Source organism: Palaemon carinicauda, unplaced genomic scaffold (genome assembly GCF_036898095.1).
Source record: "Palaemon carinicauda isolate YSFRI2023 unplaced genomic scaffold, ASM3689809v2 scaffold463, whole genome shotgun sequence".
Classification (NCBI taxonomy): Eukaryota; Metazoa; Arthropoda; class Malacostraca; order Decapoda; family Palaemonidae; genus Palaemon; species Palaemon carinicauda.
Window position 1 is genome coordinate 94,123 of NW_027171721.1, and position 20,878 is coordinate 115,000.

General features: G+C 37.7%; 2 long non-coding RNA genes across 2 annotated transcripts in view; both read right to left on the reverse strand.

The window, feature by feature from the left end:
* Window positions 1–1,895: 1,895 nt before the first annotated feature.
* Window positions 1,896–16,448, reverse strand: LOC137636945 (uncharacterized). Its single transcript, XR_011043311.1, has 4 exons — window positions 16,351–16,448; window positions 12,597–12,746; window positions 3,125–3,314; window positions 1,896–2,272 (listed from the first exon to the last, which is right to left on the reverse strand). It is a non-coding gene; the product is annotated as an uncharacterized lncRNA (long non-coding RNA).
* A 2,991-nt stretch (window positions 16,449–19,439) lies between these two features.
* The window catches only part of LOC137636946 (uncharacterized), a 2,868-nt gene continuing 1,429 nt past the window's right edge, over window positions 19,440–20,878 (reverse strand). The window contains exons 3-4 of the long non-coding RNA XR_011043312.1: window positions 20,751–20,878; window positions 19,440–20,112 (exon numbers count right to left, since the gene is read on the reverse strand). The exon at window positions 20,751–20,878 is cut by the window's right edge and continues 8 nt beyond it. This is a non-coding gene — a long non-coding RNA (uncharacterized lncRNA). The remainder of the gene's footprint in view (window positions 20,113–20,750) is intronic.

The window sequence follows — 20,878 nt, forward strand, 5'->3', positions numbered from 1 at the left end:
ATGTTGCTGCTACTTGAAGGTGCTACTTTCCAGCAATGTTGCTGCTACTTGATGGTGCTACTTTCAAGCGATGCTGCTGCTACTTGATGGTGCTACATTAGTGATGCTGCTGCTACTTGACGGTGCTACATTAGAGCGATGCTACTGCTACTTGATGGTGCTACATTAGTGATGCTACTGCTACTAGATGGTGCTACTTCCGAGCGATGCTTCTGCTACTTGATGGTGCTACTTCCGAGCAATGTTGCTGCTACTTGATGGTGCTACTTCCGAGTGATGTTGCTGCTACTTGATGGTGCTACTTCTGAGCGATGTTGCTGCTACTTGATGGTGCTATTTTAGAGCAATGTTGCTGCTACTTGAGGGAGCTACTTTCGAGCGATGTTGCTGCTACTTTTCGAGCGATGTTGCCGCTACTTGATGGTGCTACTTTCGAGCGATGCTGCTGCTACTTGGTGCTACATTAGAGCGATGCTGCTGCTACTTGATGGTGCTACATTAGAGCCATGCTGCTGCTACTTGATGGTGCTACATTAGAGCCATGCTGCTGTTACTTGATTGTGCTACATTAGAGCGATGCTGCTGTTACTTGATGGTGCTACTTCCGAGCAATCTTGCTGCTACTTGATGGGTCTACTTTCGAGCGATGTTGCTGCTACAAGATGGTGCTACTTTCGAGCGATGTTGCTGTTACAAGATGGTGCTACTTTCGAGCGATGTTGCTGCTACAAGATGGTGCTACTTTCAAGAAATGCTGCTACTAATTGATGTTTCTACTTCCAAGCTATGCTACTACTTGCAAGCAATTCTGCTACTTACTTGATGCTGCTACCTTAAAGTGATGGTGCTGTAAATTTATGCTGCTAACTTTAAAGTGATGCTGTTGCTACTAGTGCTGCTGCTTTCAAGAGATGCTGCTGCTGGTACTTGATACTGCTATTTACCATCAACTCCGCTGGTACTTGGTGCTGCTACTTCCAAGCAATGGTGGTGTTACTGAGTAAATGGTGCTGCTACTTTATGATTATGCGACTTATGGTGCTGCGACTTATGGTGCTGCTACTTGATGCTGCTACTTTGAAGTGATACTGCTACTTTATTCAGCCATTTTCTAGTGATGCTGCTGCTGCCACTTCATGCTGCTACTTTATTCTACTTTCAAGCAATGCTGCTGCTACGATGCTGCTTTAAATTTAAAGCAAATGCTGCTGGTACTTTAAAGCTATGGTGCTGGGTACTTTAAAGCTATGGTGCTGCTACTTCATTATGCTATTTTCAAGCAATGCTGCTTTTACTTTAAGCACTGCTACTTTCAAGTGATGCTGCTACTTCATGCTATTTTAAAGAAATGCTGCTGCTGTCTTATGTTACTTTCAAAGAACTGCTGTTGCTACTTGATGCTACTTAAAAAGCAATGCTGCTACTTGATTGCTACTTTACAGCAATGAGCTCCTTCATGATGCTGGTTGAGATTTCAAGCAATGCTACTTTCAAATGATGCTGCTACTCTTAAGGAATGCTGCTCCAACTTGATACTGCTACTTCAAGCAATGCTGTTGCTACTTGATGCTTCTACTTTCAAGCAATGCTGGTGCTACTTTCAAGCAACATTGCTGCTACTAATGTTTCTACTTTCAAGCAATGCTGCTGCTACTTGGTGCTACTAAATTTCAAACAATGTTGCTGCTACTTGCTGCTGCTACTTCCAAGCAATGCTGCACAACTTGATGCAGCATCTTTCAAACAATGTTGCTGCTACTTGCTGCTGCTACTTCCAAACAATGCTGCACTATTTGATGCAGCCTCTTTCAAGCAATGCTGCTGCTCCTTTATACTGCTACTTTCAAGCAATGTTGATGCTACTTTATGCTGCTACTTTCAAGCAATGTTGCTGCTACTTTTTCCGCAATGTTTGCTACACGATACCACTGCTAATTTCAAGCGATGCGGTTTCTTTATGCTGCTTCTTTGTTAAAGGGATGTCACTATTTCCAAGCAATGCAAGGTATTTTCAAGCTTTAAAGTTGCTGTTGCTATTTTCAAGCTTTTCAAAAGTTTTTGCCGATACTTTCAAGTTCTTCAAAAGTAGCTGCTGATACTTTCAAGCTCTTCAGTAGATGTTACTGCTACTTTAAAGCTCCAGCTTTTAAAGACAATGCCGCTCTCATACTCTAACTGCTGAAGAGGTTCCTTGTTTCCATGCCATCAAATGTTGAAAATATGCATGATTTAATCTACCGACAGAGCTCCTCGCCCCGCCAACAAACTATATCTGGAATCAATATCTGAAATTGGGTATAATTTCACCATAAATGTGAGAGGGTTTAAAAATTAAAAAATATTCAATTTTACTTCAAATCAGTTTCCTTTGTTAAATATGTATCAAAATTTATTTTTCAACATATAAATACTGTAAAATAGTATAAGACACTGTAATCATTATCATTTTGAATTATTAAAGGCTTTGCTCCTCTGGTAAAGACTTTCTATATCACCATATTGCAAGTTTGTTTCACACTACTTTAAATATCCATTGTGAAGTTAATGGGCTAGTACAGAAAATAAAATTTTAGATAATAATGAATATTCACATATGATAAATGATATATAATTAATGATATTTTCTAAAAAAAAAAAACACAGATTTGTGAAATCATTTGAAGAAAAAAAAGTTATTTGAGAAGAAAACAAAAATTTATGAATTCTGAAATTAACAGAATAATTTCTCTAAATAAACTTTTGTATAAAAAACATGCATTCACAAATATATAAAAATATATATATAAAAATCAGAGAAAGAAAAAATAACCAAAATGAGAGAATAATTCTGTAACTAAAATTAAATATCAAGAACCTTTTTATATTATGAATACTAAAACACAGGATGTCTGTAAAAGTTTTTTTTTACATATTCGCTTATTTTACCTAGGGAATAATAGTTTTTTCCCCTGTGGTTATAGTAACTTTTTAAGGACTTGTCTTATTTAAAAGTATACTGTTGAAAAAATATGCAAGAGGTTTAAAGTCCTGTGATTATATATTGTACGCAGTTAGAAAATCTCTCTCCCCCTGTTGTATAAAATACGAGGATGCTAGACTGGTAAGAAATTTCTGTTATTCTTACCGTGGCTCAATTCATTGCTGACCGAATAAACTTTGTAGATAAATAAAAAAAACCTTCGGGTAATACTGCTCTGAAGAATTCAGGCAACCAGCAAAACTTTTAACTGGTAGTCTGGAAGAATGTCGTTCCAGGAAGAAGGAAATTCCTTGCCGAGTAGGACTCCTTATGTTTTGCCGACAGGAAACATTAACTGGAAAAATGATAGAATAGGTAAGTATTTTATGTTGGGTAATAATACATTTGTAAGTAACCCAAGGTCTTTTAAGAAAAACCATTATATCTTAAGGAACTTGCGATGATTTTTTTTTTCCAATTAGAAAACTTTCCGTAACGCATAAGATGATGACGGAACAGTATTTGATTATTCAGAACAAATAAATATATATTGGTTTCTTTATTTAATAAGTAATTCCCTCTCTATTATATATATATATATCATTAGTTAGCAGCAGCAAAATTAAGAATACAAAAAATTATTCTTTTACAATTCTATATTATAATTTAAAAAAAAAAACTAATGAAAATGGGACTCTCAATAGCTCACAAGTTAAACATTTTTATTTACAATTTCAAATATTTGATCAAAGTCACAATTCCAAATATTATATCATAGAAAAAAAAATCAAAAAAAAAAATTAAGGACTTTGTTCCATACCAAATTTTACTTAATTTACAGACTACTCAAAGCTGATATCAATCAACTGCGAAACTATAAGATATCGCTTCTATCATCCTTATTTGTAACAAATGATATAATGGTTTTTTAATTTATTGATGGTTAAATTTATTTTCTGGGTCGACCTGTGACGGCCGGCGAAAAAGTCCTTCTTTGTACTTTTTCTGATATAAATCTTCCAAATATACCAGAGAAAATTAAAAGCATGGAATGCAGAGGTTACAACCCTCGCGCGAGCACCTTGTTGGTGTCTTATATCTAACAAGGGCGTTTGTAAAACACTATTCACAGGCTGTCTTCCATTTAGATAATCCCTTCATCAAAGGGGGAGGGCCGTGACAGGCCCTAGAGAATACAGTTGGGTTACCCTACCGACACCTACCACTCGCGCTCACCAGGTCATCCTTCTGATTTGGAACTTGCATACAAGTTGAGTTTTTTGGGCACAGTGTTTTTTCGAAGAGTTTCTCGTTATTTCAACATGACTGACGTTGCTACTTCACCCTTACCAATGTTAAGTACCATAGTTTGTTTTGGCAGCTTTTGACAGTACTGGGCATTTGTTCTGTTTCCAATATGGTGGTTTTTAGTTTTGGAAGCGATTGTCCTGCCGAGGTATCGGCAGCCATTTTGGGTTATGTTCGCTTCGGTAAATAATCTAGTTATTTTTGCCCATCTGGTACTCTGTCATCTAGGTTATATCACTTACGTGTTATGGCCTTTTTTTGTGTTATCATTAATTTTTATTAGTTTTTACTATAGTATTTACTTGCTTGCAAGTCCAATTTGGACCTACGAAGAATAGCGATTTAAAGAATAGCGAATTAAAGTTTAGCGATTTAGTCTGGTAGTTTGTACTCGCCTCAGAGGCTTCGATTTAGACTATATCCTTGTTTATTTGTTACGTTGTCGTTATTCTTCGTTCTTGGTTATTACAATTACTAAGAAAAGCAATCAATTTTATTAATTTTCTTGTTTTATTGTGTGATGTTAGTTTTTTATTATGTAACCTTGAGAGCGAAAACAGAGACTGCTCCTTCCCTGTTCTACAGATATGAGTTATCCCTTCTCTCGTTTTCTTTGTTAGCTCGAGTAAGAGAGGTGAATTTCCCGTTCTCCGTTTTTATACGATCACGAGTTATTCAGGCCTCCTCTTAGTATCAGAGTTGATGATAGTACGTTTAATATTATAAACGTTTTTATTGATGTGGTTACTGTTAATATAGCTAACACTATTAATAGGTACGTTAGTGTATGAGTCATTAATTGGGGTCATTTTATACCGACACCCTTAGCTCCGCCTTGAGTTATGCTCCGCTATAATGGATACTCATTGGGTGAGAACTAGTTATCGTACAGGAGCAGATTTTGGAGTGCAACGGGGAAATCCGGCACTCGGACTCCGGCTGAAGCCTTTTACACACGAACCTTTGTCATGTTTGATCATAATTACACCATTACGGCCGGCTTCACGGGAGATAACACAATCATTCATTGAGGTTAATGTTATCGTACCGGGGACGGTCACGATATCACGGTGACGGGCCTTTGCTACCGGATCTCCGGTACAAACAGAGATCAAGCAGACGGCCAGAACCGGAGTTAACAATGTGATATCGATGAAGACTTCACAGTTTCATTATTACGGTCCCTTTTTCATCGAATCTCCGGCTTCACTGGAGATAACACAAACATTCAGTATTAGAGAATGTTATCGTACCGCTGAGGATCACGTTTTCACGATGACGGACCTTTGTCACTGGTTCTCCGTTACAAACAGAGATCAATCAGACGATCAGAATCAGGGTATGAACCCTTTTTCATGAATAATCACAATATCGTTATTACGATCCTTTTCATCGAATCTCCGGCTTAACCGGATATCGTACAGGCGATCAGCATTGAGGTTAATATTAGTTTTCCTCTGGTGTTCACGTTGTCACTATGACGGACCTTTGTACCGGGGATTGTTACCGGAGCTCCGGTACAGACAGAGATCACTCAGACCACGGGTGGCCAATCTCTTGTTTTGCTGTAAAGGAAAGGATTTAACATGAATACAAAGTAAACTGTACTTACTTTAATGACACTTTGAATTTGCGTTGGTAATATTCATTAGCTACAGTATTCTTGAAAGTCCTAATAAAAATATATGAACATAACTATGCCTATATTTATGCATATATTTAATTCTAACTATGTATAAATATGGATAAATATCCATACAACATAATGTTCAAATAGAAATAAATTGATTATGCCTATATTTATGCATTTTCAATTCTAACTATGCCTAAATATGAATAAATATCCATATAACAGTGTTCAAATAGAAATAAATTGATTGTGCCTATATTTGTGCATATTCAATTCTAACTATACCTAAATATGAATAAATATTCATACAACATTGTGTTAAAATAGAAATAAATTGATTATGCCTATATTTATGCATATTCAATTCTAACTATGCCTAAATATGAATAAATATCCACACAACATAGTGTTCAAATAGAAATAAGTTTCCACTCAGTACTGGGAACCGAACGTTGGCCCCTTCTAATGAAGGGCCGGGTCGAGACCAACCATGCCATGAGAGGCTATCTACTGTTCCTTGAAACTCTGGTCAGTGAACAGATGAATCAATAGAATACTAATAGCCAGTAAATAATGTTAGACCCGGTTCTGAACGTCTGAGTTAGGGGTGGCCAACCTGTGGCGAATGCGCCAACAGTGTCACATTTCATGAATACAAGTGTCGAACTATACCCCAAAAGATAGTACATTAAATGACTTTTCTTTAAAATTGATTTTTATGAGTTAGATCCCAGCCTGTGAATAGGATCACTAACCAAAGTTCAAGGAACATCCTGACTTATGTCCCCTTTCTGTTACAGATGGTTCGCCTACATGGTTCCCGTCAGGATGATGATGAATCTCTCTGGCCTGCAAGAGAGGCTCTCCGCCCTTGGGTATCAAGGTTGGGAAGAAATGCTCCATCTAGAGGTCCCTATCTCCTCAGAGTGTCCTCTCTAAGGTTGGACGACGACCCCATGGACGGGCAGGTAGGTGGGGATGAGTTTTGAGCCTTCAGCTTTGCAATTACCTACGTCACCGACCTAGGACCCTTAATGGATCCTGATGTTCATGTTACCCTGCATAAACCGTGACTGCTAAAAGCAACACATTCTAGGGAAAACCAAGGGGCTATGACGGAGCTCAAAAGTATGGTGGTGAGTCGGATCCGTTCAGGAACTCGGAAGTTTCCCCCTACAGCCCCAGGCATATCGAAGTAACCTCCTGCGATAAAAACAGCGCATAGAGATTTGCCTTACATGTTCCATATATAGATGGTACCATAAATCTGGATGGCATAGACGTCCTCCCTCTGGGGGACCTAGATTTTACTCCCAGGTACTAGAATTCCCGTTTAACGGATTCGTTCAATTGAAAGAGATTGCCTTGGTTAGGTTAGACAAGGTACCGAAGGTAACAGTATTATTTCCTAAAGGGCAGGCCCGATCTGTCTGGACCAGGATGTTGTCAGTCTGGGGGGTACGATAATTCCAAGATCTGCCCTTCCAATTCGACCTACACGTTTGATGGTCTGATCGGGTTAGTTGTGGGAAATACGTTCTCTGAGGCCTCTATCAGACAGGAATCGATAGTCTGTTACCCACTCGTCATCACAGCCTTCCTCTGATTCGACGTCTATGCATCCAAATCCCCCTCATCAGGTGGTCTACCTCACTGATTCCCCAGGTACACAGCCCAACCACGTTGGGATGTTTTACCTGCATACAGTCCTAGATCCGAACCCTCAGGCTCCTCTCGTGGACACCAGAGAGGAAGCTACAGGAGTAGAAGACAGTCTCGCCATCGAGACGGACCTAGGAAAAAGGGGGCTCAGAGAAGGAAAGTACCTAGATTCACCCCCTCACAACGTGGTGGTCCCGGTAGGGGGTAGACTTTACCACTTTCGAGACCATTGGACCTTCGGTCTGTGGGCTCATAGCATAATCTCTAAAGGTTTGAGGTGAAAATGGCCACAAGGTCCTCCTCCTCCACCAGTGACCCTCTCCCAGAAATCCACTCCCATCCTGAAAGAGTACACCACAGGGTTACTCAAGAAGAAGCAATCAAACGGGATCGATCACAGAAGTTCCAAAGACAACCTGTTCACAATTCCGAAGAAAGGCTTGTCGGCATTGAGAGTGGACCTGGACTTGTCAAGCTAAACTCTTACATTCTCTGCGACAAGTCCGGATGTTGACTATCTCTCAGGTACGGACCTTACTTCCCCGTGGGACCGTCACCACCTCTGTCGATCTTACCGACGACTATTATCTTGCGCCTATAGCTCGAAATTTCTCTTCTTATCTGGGTTTCCGCCTAAGCAGGAAAGCCTTTGTGTTCAAGACATGCCCTTTGGCCTCAACATTGATCCCAGGATATTCACGAAACTGGGAGAGAGTGTTAGAACAACTCAGGAACCAAGAGATACAGATCATTGCTTATCTGGCCGGTTGGCTCATTTGGGCCGGGCCGGCCATAGAAGGCACCAGAGCTACGAAGGAATTACTTCAATTTCTCGACAACCTGTGATTTCGGGTCAATCTCCAAAAAATCTCGCCTGCAACCATCAGGCCACTTAGAATGGTTAGCCATTCAGTGGGACCTTTCGAAGCACACGTTGTCTCTCCCTTCCAAAAGGTAAGAGGAATAGTTTCCAAGATCAAAAATTTTCTCAAACACAAACAGGTGTCCGAAGAGCCTTAGAAAGTATCCTCGAACTTTTCCAATTCACTTCAGTAACAGATCTCCTAATAAAAGCCAAACTCAAAGACATCAATCGAGTTTGGAGAAAGAGAGCTACAGTACCTATAAGAGACATGGTCTCGAAGATCCCCTCTGTCTTGAAAATGAGACTACGCCCATGGTCCGAACCGAAGGACCTCTCCAAATCGGTTCCTCTACAATTCCCACCTCCACAAGTGACATTCCATACAGCCGCGTCTCTAAGTGGATGGGGGGTATTACTCCGAACATCAGATGTTTCAGGTTCTTGGTCACTCGCCATGAAACAGTCCCATATCATTGTTCTCAAAGCCATGGCAGTGTTCTTGACCCTGAAGAGAGACTCTCCTCCGAGGTCGACCCACATCAGAGTTGTGTCAGACAGCACAGACGCAGTACACTACGTCAACAGGGGAGGATCCAAGTCGCCCAACCTGAATCAGATCCTGGTCACTATCTTCGCCTGGGCAACAGAAGAGAACTGGTTCCTGTCAGCACCTCACCTAGCGGGAGGCCAGAATGTGAGAGCGGACTCACTATCCAGGACGGATCCACTGGAGTCAGAATGGTCTCTAGACATAATTTCATTCCGGTGGATACTCAGGCTCGTTCCAGGCCTCCAGGTAGATCTATTCGCAACTCAGATGAATCACTAACTTCCTTGTTATGTGACCCCAACCCTGGACCCTCGGGCTTATGCCATGGACGCATTACCCCGGGATTGGAACCATTAGAAGAAGATTTCCCTATCTCCCCCAGGGAATCTTCTAAAAACTTTTACACAAACTACGCTCCTTCCGGGGCGCAGTGGCTTTAGTACCACCTCACTGGCCAAGAACAGTTGGTTTCCTCTCCTCCTCGAGTTGAAACTCAGTCCCATCCGGTTCCTCAAACTGACCCGAGTATCCAAACTCACTGTGTCAGATTACTCAAGGATAGCCAAAACTCTAACTTTGTGGACTACAGGAAGTTGGCAGCTCGTAGAGATGCGAACATTGAACCGGAAAACGATCTCTTCATCGAATGGGACAAAAGGGACTCGACAATTCGCCAATATGATTCGGCCGTTAACAACTAGCAGGTCCCCTAAGAGTGCAGACCATACTCTTATGTCCCCGCATTTAGCCATCTCTTTCTTGAGGTTCCTATTTGACAAAGGCCTAACAGTTAGCACTTTAACCACCATCAAGTCAGCTTTGAAGACGATCTTCCTTGTTGGGTTCAACATTAACCTAGCTGATTCCTATTTCTCATCAACCCCAAAAACATGTGCTAGGCTTCGACCTTCGGTTCGGCCACAAAAGGACTCTTGGTCTCTGAACGGTGTTCTCAAACTTGCGATGGACACGGACAATGAATCCTGCTCTTATATCACTCTTCTTAGGAAGACTTTATTTCTAACGGCTATGGCCTCAGGTGATGGAACATCAGAACTAGCAGCTCTCTCACGAAACCCGGAAAACATAGATTTCCTCCCTTCAGCCGAAGTACTCCTTTTCCAGACAAAGCTTTCCTAGCTAAAAAATGAGGATCCGCAAAATAGGTGCTCCCCTCGGAAGATTATTCTTCATCCCCAGGATTTTTCTCCGTGTACAGTCACACTCTCAAGCCCCTTTTTAGCTAGAACTGCCACCCGCTCGTCTGGCCCCTTGGTTATCAGGGAACAAGGAGGTACTATTTCCATTCACGGTATCAGGCAACAAATCCTCTACTTCATTAAACATACTAATCCGGAATCATTTCCCCAGGCTCATGATATACGGACAGTAGATGCCTCCAACAATGACTTCCAGAACAGGGACTTTGATGATTTAAAAAAAAAAAAAAAAAAAAAAAAAAAAAAAAAAAAAAATACGGGTTGGAAATCCCCTATGGTTGTCAAACGCCAATATCTAAAGATCTTACAGGCCCTTAAATACCCGACGATGGCAGAGGGGAGACTTATCCCTCCCCATTAATCTCCTCTTCTTCCTTTCTTCCATCTCTTCTCTTCTCCCTCCTACCCGCCACTCACACCACGTCGCCGATCTCCTTGGTAGTTCGTTAGCCCTATGATGTTTGCCATGTTTAATTCCTATGGTTTAACTGTTATTGTAGTTACCGTTCCTTTAATGTTTAGATATACTTAGACATGTAAGGTTTGATGCCTTTTGCGATTCGACACTCAGTTGGTTCCTTGTCATCATTATTATTTAACCTTACGTTCCCTATGTCATTTGGCTGGTTGGTAATTGGACGATTACTTTATTATATCATAGTATTGTCGTACATGGTGATTGTATTCTCCTCATTATGTTATTAATTTATTGGGCTTGGAAGGCATTCTCTGGTACTTTTTCGCCGGCCGTCACAGGTCGACCCAGAAAAGGGATTTTGACGAAGGAAAAATCTATTTCTGGGGAGAGACCTGTGACGCCCGGCGAAACCCTTCCCGGTTATTTTTGTACGGACCCACCCTTTCCTTGCCAAGCCATATGTTCTTGCAGAAGGATGACCTGGTGAGCGCGAGTGGTAGGTGTCGGTAGGGTAACCCAACTGTATTCTCTAGGGCCTGTCACGGCCCTCCCCCTTTGATGAAGGGATTATCTAAATGGAAGACAGCCTGTGAATAGTGTTTTACAAACGCCCTTGTTAGATATACGACACCAACAAGGTGCTCGCGCGAGGGTTGTAACCTCTGCATTCCATGCTTTTAATTTTCTCTGGTATATTTGGAAGATTTACATCAGAAAAAGTACAAAGAAGGACTTTTTTGCCGGGCGTCACAGGTCTCTCCCCAGAAATAGATTTTTCCTTCGTCAAAATCCCTTTTGACTATCATACAAATTTAGAATTGAACAAGACAATAAATATAGAATTAATTTTACTGTAATAAATTCTACTTTCTTTCCAGGGACTCTGAATAATCAATCACTGTATATTGTATGTACAGTCCAGAAATAATCAAAAGTCCCTGAACTTATATTAAGACTTCTTCAAACCTTCCTCATTCACTCTCTGATCAAAGCGAGTTGACATTTCGTAGTTAAGGTATTTTTTTTTCATCCTGATCACCAAGTTGATCTTACTTCAGTTAACTCCTAAACTCCAGAACAAACTTCATGTTCACACATTCGGCAAAGGTCAGACACACGTCGGACGTCAGTGCTATCAAAGATAGACTCTGATCATTAGTAATGAAAAACTTTCACACCAGCCACTGTATATGTCTCCTGGTAAATATTCAATGAAGTTTTAAAGTAACTCTTATTCTCCAACTGGCAAGACTATTTTAAATAGGTATGTTTTTTAAGCACAAATATATGGTTAGTAAAATTGTTCTTGGCATTACATTATCCTAACCATTATTGGTCATTATGCTAGGAATCTGCTTTTGTATAATTTCAGTACCAATAATATCCAGATCCTTTTATAGCTATGCTTGAGAACATTAACCCTTTTACCGTCAACGCTATTTGGAACTTTCCAACCCTTAACCCCCTAGGCTTTTTTTTTTCAAGGACATTTTCCAAAATATTTTTTTTAAATTGCTCTTACAGCCTTAATTTTCGTCATAGAGAGGTCAAGTTGGTCTCATTATTTTGTAAAATGCCTGTCGTTTCTCATAAAGTTATCAAAAATATGCAAAAATCATTTTAAAAATTTTTTTCCTTAGACGTACCGGTACGTCCTTGGGGGTAAAGGGATGAGTTTTGTGAAACTTACCAGTACGTCCATTGGGGGTAAAAGGGTTAAGATTTGAGCTGGTGAAATACTGATAAATACAAAATGTATGAAAAGGGAAAAATACTTATAGTTATAAACAGCATAAATAAAGGACTATCATAGACCCTTCAGAGAAAATCCCAAACCAACTTCAACATTCATGTTGGAAAATAACAAAAGCCTAAAGATGGATATATAATTAAAGAAGAAAATGTGTAGTGCCATGAACAAAGGCCTACTCAATAAATTTCAAACAGCATCCCTCCTCTACCACAATATATATAAAGTACCTACCTACATTAAAAAATAAATCCCTGAAGTTTTTAAAATCCGTTTTGTAGAAATTCGCATTGAACTGGAATCTATAAACAATAGATTCTCTGTTATGAGAAGAACGCCCAAGTTCCTGGTACCTTTCTTCCTCTCGATTTTTCATGAATATCCCTGAAAAAATATAAGATCATTGTAAATTATATTTTCTTACTTTTTACCCTTTTCTTTTATATATTCTTAGAATAAATGAGAGACTAAAATGGTAAGCTATGTATCCACATACCAGCTATTGATAAAATGATTAATAAATATTCACATATCAGTAATCTATAAAATGGTTCAAGTTTATAACTACATAGCAGCTATCAAAACTAAAACTGGTACAAAAGTATAATTTGATCTCAACTACAAATAAAAAACAATATGGGAATAACAACAAAACACCTATTTATAATAATATAACAGCTATTTCAAAAGTAGGTAGTAATGTATAGGATAATCACATGGTAACTATAAATAAAATAGGAAAAAAGTTAGAGCACAATTATCTACCAAATAGAAAACATAACCAATAGCATGAAAAGAAATAAAAATATATCCAAATAGAAAAAAATGGAAAGTGTCGAGTTGGCATTTCTTTGTTGTAAATCAAACACATAAAATTAAATATATGTGATGCCCAAGAGATATTAAGGCCTTTATAATATCAGAAAATTGGAAAATTGGAAAATCACGTACAAACCTAATTAGGGAAAACTAATTCGAATACCTAATTTGTGAAGAATGCTAACTAGAAAACCTAATTTGGGAAAACCAATAAATTTAATTTTGGAAAATTAAGTAGAATACCAAATTTTGGATAATTAAGTAGAATACCAAATTTTGACAAATTAAGTAGAATACCAAATTTTGGAAAATTAACTAGAAAACCCAAATTTGGGAGGAATACTAAACAGGAAACCTAACTTTGGAAGAATACTAATTAGGAAACCTAAGTTGGGAAGAATACTTACTAGGAAACCTAAGTTGGGAAGAATACTACCTACAAAACCTTATTTGGTAAGAATACAAACTAGGAAATCTAATTTGGGAAGAATACTAACTAGGAAACCTAATTTGGGAAGAATAAAACATAGGAAACTTAATTTGGGAAGAATACAACATAGGAAACCTAATTTGGGAAGAATACTAACTACGAAACTCATTCTAGGAAGTATACTAACTAAAAACCAAATTTGGGAAGAAGAAATTGGAAACCTAATTTGGGAAGAATTCTAACTGGGAAAACTAATTTGGGAAGAATACTAACCAGGAAACCTAATTTTGGAAGAATACTAACCAGGAAACCTAATTTGGGAAGAAACTAACTATGAAACTCAATCTAGGAAGAATACTACCTAAAAACCTAATTTGGGATGAACAACTAGGAAACCTAATTTGGTAAGAATTCTAACTAGGAAAACTAATTTGGGAAGAATACTAACCAGGAAACCTAATTTGGGAAGAAGAATAACCAGGAAACCTAATTTGGGAAGAATACTAACCAGGAAACCTAATTTGGGAAGAATACTAACTAGGAAACCTAATTTGGGAAGAATACTGGCCAGGAAACCTAATTTGGGAAGAATATTAACTAGGAAACTTAATTTGGGAAGATTTCCAACTAGAAAATTATTTTGGGAAGAATACTAACTAGGAAACCTAATTTGGGAAGAATACTAACTAGGAAACTTAATTTGGGAAGAAAACTAACTCAAATTTGGGAAGAAGAATAACTCAAATTTGGGAATGCTAACCAGAAAAAATAAACTGGAAAAACTAATTAGAAAACATAATTTGGGAAAATAAACGAAACTTATATCTGGTAAAACTACATCATAAATTAGGCCTTCACAACCTATCGCATTACAATTGGGAATATATTACAAATTTTCATAAGAGAATAGAGATTAAAAGCAATCATTCCTACTTATAACACACAAGTATTAAAAGATTACTTCTTTTATCCAGCAAAGGATGAAGTTGTAGTCTAGATACCAATCACACAAAATATGAACCTGAAGATTAAATGAAAAATATACTACAGTAAACTTCAATAAACAATAAAAGCAGTTTTCACCCTCATACTTATTTTCAGGAAAATTTAGAAGCCTCACTAAGAGGATCAGTGTTAATTCTGATGAACAAAAACAGCATAATTTGTACAAAATCAGTTAGGAAATATTGACAGAAATACCTCATTTCAATGATAATTCAAAAGCCTAAAACTTATTTAATTACTTTATTATTATGATTAGCGTCTAAATATAAAACAATTTTAGTTTTACTTTTCCTAGCTAAAATAACAAGTCTTTAAGAGTCACAATTTTTTTCAAATACTGTGTATTTTTCTTGGCTATACAAACTTAAGTCCTTTAAATAGATGTTTTCAATGCAGGATGGAACAGGCAGCTCTGGAAATTCACTTCTCCACACCCCCACCAGAACAATTGCTCTGCCCCGTGGACAAAACCAGGAACATAAACACGTGCTGAAAATAGCCGAGGGTGGCCAACAACATTGGAGGAATAATCCCTGGTACTGATCACAGCAGAGATAGAAGAAATGGCACATACTCTTCCCTGTGTGGATTGGGGCAGTCACTCTACGAGCCTTAATAGTCCTGGGGGTGTGGGGTGGCGACTTACCAGAGGTGACAACTGATTCACAGATACTGGGGGTACCACCACAACTTTCTATACTGGTTTCATTAGTGATGTGCTCGAAAGAAAAGTTGGCCCGTCCAACCCTGTCCTCCTAGCTACCCGAGTAACGAAGGAAACCCAAGCCATGGTCACTACCCAAAATGCTCATGACATGGAGCCCTCGCACCAGACCCGGGAACCACGAGGAAATTTTAACTTGTATCTCCAAGTTTGTGTAAATATAGAGTTCAGTTGTTTTGGTTTAAAAATATGTTTAGACAGTGTGGTCTGAGTAATATATAAATATTAACCGAAAAAAATTTACATGCTAAAGAAGTTCCCAAAATGAGTTCAATAAGCACAGGATCAGCAATACACACAAAATATCATATAATTACTCTCCATTCTGTTCATCTACGTTGCTCACTTAGCATCACTCATTTAAAAGATATGGTATTGAAGGAATCATGGAAACAGACTATCCATAACATAGTCAATTTTGAATAGGCTTCCAAAAATACTACTGTTATTGTTAATTAGGCTTCCAAAAATACTACTGTTAGTGTTAATTAGGCTTCCAAAAATACTACTGTTATTGTTAATTAGGCACCCAAAAATACCACTGTTATTTTTAATTAGGCTTCCAAAAATACTACTGTTATTGTTAATTAGGCTTCCAAAAATACTACTGTTATTATTATCTAGGCTTCCAAAAATACTACTGTTATTGTTAATTAGGCTTCCAAAAATACTACTGTTATTATTAATTAGGCTTCCAAAAATACTACTGTTATTATTATTTAGGTTTCCAAAAATACTACTGTTATTGTTAATTAGGCTTCCAAAAATACTACTGTAATTGTTAATTAGGCTTCCAAAAATACAACTTTTATTGTTACTACAATTTAAAAAATACCTGTTCAACATGACTTACAAACGAACATAGCTTAAGGTCATGAAAATGATTTAGTTCAAGAAAAAAAAAATTACTAATAAGAAAATAATTTCTTGAATATCAGTAAACGTTCTAAAAGTTATTGTGTAAATTTTCTCTCGACCTAAAAATATATTAACGTACAGATATTGCTTACCTCTTTTTCAACATTTTCCTTGAAAAAATTAATGACCAGGTGTATTACATACAAGGCATTAATGATACAACAGATTCATATCCCCAGATGCTCATCCATGTCAATAGGTACTCAAAAATTTAATCATTTCATGTAATAGTAAAAAACATCAAAATGGTTATTTTAACAAAATTTTAATGGTAGTGAATACTTCAGTAGTAGCCAAGAATAATAGTATCAATATATGTTCTCATGATATTCACAGGCTATTTGGCATTAACAACTAGATTAAAATAGGCTTTCATTTGGTTAGCAGTTTCTTATTTACTAATTCATCATTTGTTACCACAATCTGTATGTGCAATCGATCTATTAAAAAATAAGTTACCAAACAAGTTTCTGGCCTTTACTAAAAGTATAAAAATCTCTTGTAATAGCAAATTACATCGGTGAGAATAATTAGCACAGAGCAGATGCATTATGAAACATTTTGCTAATCTTCCAATAAGCATTCCTATACATAGATTTTTCTTGAATACTGGAGTTTAACCGTTACCTCTTGATTCTCGAGTTTGTGCCCTGAGGTGCAGTCTAAATCCCCTTTGGGTGCAGAATAGTCATGTAAAATTGTCTCAAAAAGCCACAATGAAAACCTTTTCTTGGTAGCCTTCATCTTAACTGTATTGGTGCTTGATGACTGTCTCTGGTCCTCCAGTCCAAAGCATTGTTCTCCTCAGGTAGCATCATAGTAACCTCAAGTACAGATGTTAACGGACTCAAACCAGAAGTTGCGGAATACTGAGTTTTGGGTCGTGGTTACAAACTCTGGGGCAAAAGTAAAGGAGACACTCTTCAATCCTTCTAAATGACTCACGAGATACGAATTACCATGCAGCCAGCATACTCCTTTACAGAGGCCAAGGCTTTAAAAAAACAGTCTGATCCCCATCTGGAACCTTCCTTGAGGGCTCATAAGGAGACCCCTTAGAGAGTTGAGAACTCTCATGATATCTAATTCCTGGGATATATGTTCTCCGGTAGAACAAGACTGTGCGAAGCAACTCGAGAAAACCAGGCTCAAGACCATAGATAACCTTTTTCCGCAGAGACAGAGAGTAACTTTTCCCAATGAAATAGACGAGGAAATCGGCAATCAACTATGGAGGATCTAACCTGATAAGCATCCTATCCACATCACTAATTGCAGATGGTGGCCTACTCCTCCTGGTACAAAGCTAGAGAGGATCTGCCTCATCAACAACTGTTGCCAGGACTTTTCCCACCAGCACACAGCAAGCAGAGTAATCGAGGTCTGGCAGACCAACAACAATGATGGCGATCCCCTAAGGGTTAAGGATCACATTGGTTATTCTAACAAGAGCCACAGTATTAGGGAACACTGTCATGTGTGAGAGGGAAAGGGAGCGAGGGAAGGCACACTCGCAGAAGCCTGTGCCACAGCAACAACCAGGGGCACAAGCACAGAAAGAACAGATATTACGAGGCCCCGAGCCAGAAGGCACAAGGGTTGACACTGCGTCTCCCTATCCAAAGGATGATGTTCTGAGTAGGAACAAATATATTTTACATGTACCACAGAATAATTAGTTTAAATGCATGTTTAGACTCTTTAAATCAAATATGGCAGAGAAATTGGACAAACAAAAATGTTGGGCAACTTGGAAAAATCTTAAGTTTAGCCTCCATTACCAACAGATTTTATCTCTAAGGCTACACGAATATAGAGAATTGCTTACTTCAAAGAAAAGTTAGGCTTAGTTGTGCTAGATTAAGAAAATGTTTAAGTCACCATGATATGTGAATTAGATGCATATCAGTTTTTAAAGATTCACATACTAAGGAATGGTTACCATAAGAGTTCAATGAGAGCAAGCTTAACCATACGAGAAAAGCACCATACAATTAATTTGTTCTGTTCATACACTGTGCTCATTCAGAATTTTTCATTAGAAATATGTGGGGTATGCTGCCATTGCAGGAAACTTTGAAAAGTATAATATTGATAACTTGGTTGATTTTAAATTGATTTGCAAAAATACTAAGGATATGGTTATACTATTTGAAAAACTACTATTAACATTAGGAACATGGCTTGAAATCCTGAAAATAATTGAGTTTTCCAGAAAAATAGATTAAAATTAATAAATGAATAATTTCCTAAATAGTTTTTGTTGCTGAAATCTCTTCTCTCAACTTAAAAATAAATTAATGAAGGAATATTGACTTCCCTCCTTATAAATATTTCCTTTTAAAAATATAATGAGCAATTGCAATACCGTAAAAGCATTATTACTTCTTAATCGTGTCGAAACAACAGATTGGTTTTCCCAGATGACCAGCAATTGACACAGTTGCGGAAATCAGCAGTCGACTGCAGAGACTCGGAACGGATAAGTATCCTGTCTACAACACTAATTGCAGAAGGCGGCCAACTTCCCCCAGTAGACAGCCTTGACACCAACTGGTGCCAGGCCTTTATAAACCGGCACTCTGTAAGCAGAGGAATCAAGGTATGACTGACAAAGATGGCATTGATCCCCTGAGGGGAAGGATCACATTTGCTACTCCAAGAACCACATTATTAGGAAACACTATCATGGGGGCAGGGAATAGGGGAGAGAGATGGCACACTCACAAAAGCCAGCAACACAGCAGTAACCAGGGCAAAGGCACAGAAAGAGTATGGTTTACAGACCCCGTCAGGAGCAAGGCACAACAAGTCTCCCTATTTAAAAGAGGATGGTATGCATTTTATGCAAGAACAAATATATATCATAGAATATCTAGTTCAAATACATGTTTAGATGGAATTAAATATTGCATATAAATTAAACTTCAAACATGAAAGTTGCCCAACTTTGAAATATTTCAACTTTTACCCTACATTACCAACAGACTTTTATGGTCAAACCTTGGCCACTTTTCCAAATTATTCAATATCCAAGTAGTTCCAATAACCATTATCAACTCAAAAGCATGTAATGCAGAGTACAAGGATATCAAAGCTATAGACTTATGTTTTGATAAGACTATAGTTTTAAAGACCAAGTCACTACCATTTTTTTTTAAATTAGAGAGTTAGCCTTCAATGTCAGATTTAATTTCAGCTCTAAGATCAATTAAAATAATCATATACATTTAAAGTTGTACATCTATGGCTACATGAACATCGAGCATTTGTGACATCAAGGAAAAGTTAGGTTCAGTTGTGCTATGGTCTGTGTATTAGACGAATATCAATTTAAAGATACACATACTAATGAATGGCTCCCACATGAGTTCAATACAAGCAAGACCAACCACACATGGAAAGTATCATAATTACTATGTTTTGTTCATCTACTGTGCTCATTTGCAATCACTCATTTGAAAGATAGAGGTTATACTGCCATTACAGGAAACATGGAAATGTAAAATATCCAAAACTTAGTTAATTTTGAATTGGCTTCCAAAAATACTATCAAAATTGTTTATATTACTTTAAAACCCTCTTTCAACCATTAAAAACGCAACTTCAAGATCTTTAAAATAATCCGCTTTCCCAGAAAAATTTCTTACCAATATACCTTTAATTTCTTAGAAATCGGTTATTGCTCCTGATATCTTCTCTCGGCCTGAAAATAGATCAACGTTGGATATCAACTTTCCTCTTTATTAATATTTTCTTTGAAAAATTTAATGACCAGGTGTATTACATAGAGAGCATTAATCCTTGTAAATTATGCTGATACAACAGATTCGTATTACCAGATGCCATCCACTCTGAAAAAAAAATTAAAATCGTCAATAGGTACTAACTAAATTACTACATGCATAAGTAAAACAAATATCAAAATGGTCATTTAGAAATAAATTCAATGTCAAGAGACTGTTTTAGTAGGAGCTAAGGACGATAGTTTTAAAGTTTGTCCTTATGACATTCATGGAGGTTATTTGGCATCAATAACAAAATTAGCAAAGGCTTTCACTTGGTGGCTTTTTTTTTCATCTCTCTACCACATTTTGTGCATATAGTCAATCTAATCACGAATAGTTACCAGACAAGTTTCTGGCTTTTTATGGAAAGTCTAAAAATCTATTGCAATTGTAAAAAAAAAATGGCAAAAATTATTAGCCCAGAGCAGATGTATTTTGCAGTATCTTAGAAATATTCTATCAATCAGAATAAGATTTTGAGTTTCTGAGCACAGGACTTCATTCAGTAGAGGATTCCTGCAATACGCATCATAAGATGTTTACCCTAGGCTATTTACTATCCAGTCAGCTACCTTCCATTTGCCCCAGCCAGAACTGCAGTTGTTTCCCACTAGTAAATCCTTACTTTGAAATAAAATTATATTCCTAGCTTTGAAAATAGATCCATTCATCATCTCAATAGATAGAAAAGATTAAATAATTACCTTGGGCTGTACATTCGTTTCAAGCTATAACTGTTGGCACTTAGTACTTCAAAGAGGCATCACCTGTATTCACCCGGGGGTCATCTGAACTCTCTCTTGGTGCAGGGTAAATATACCCGATGGTGTCA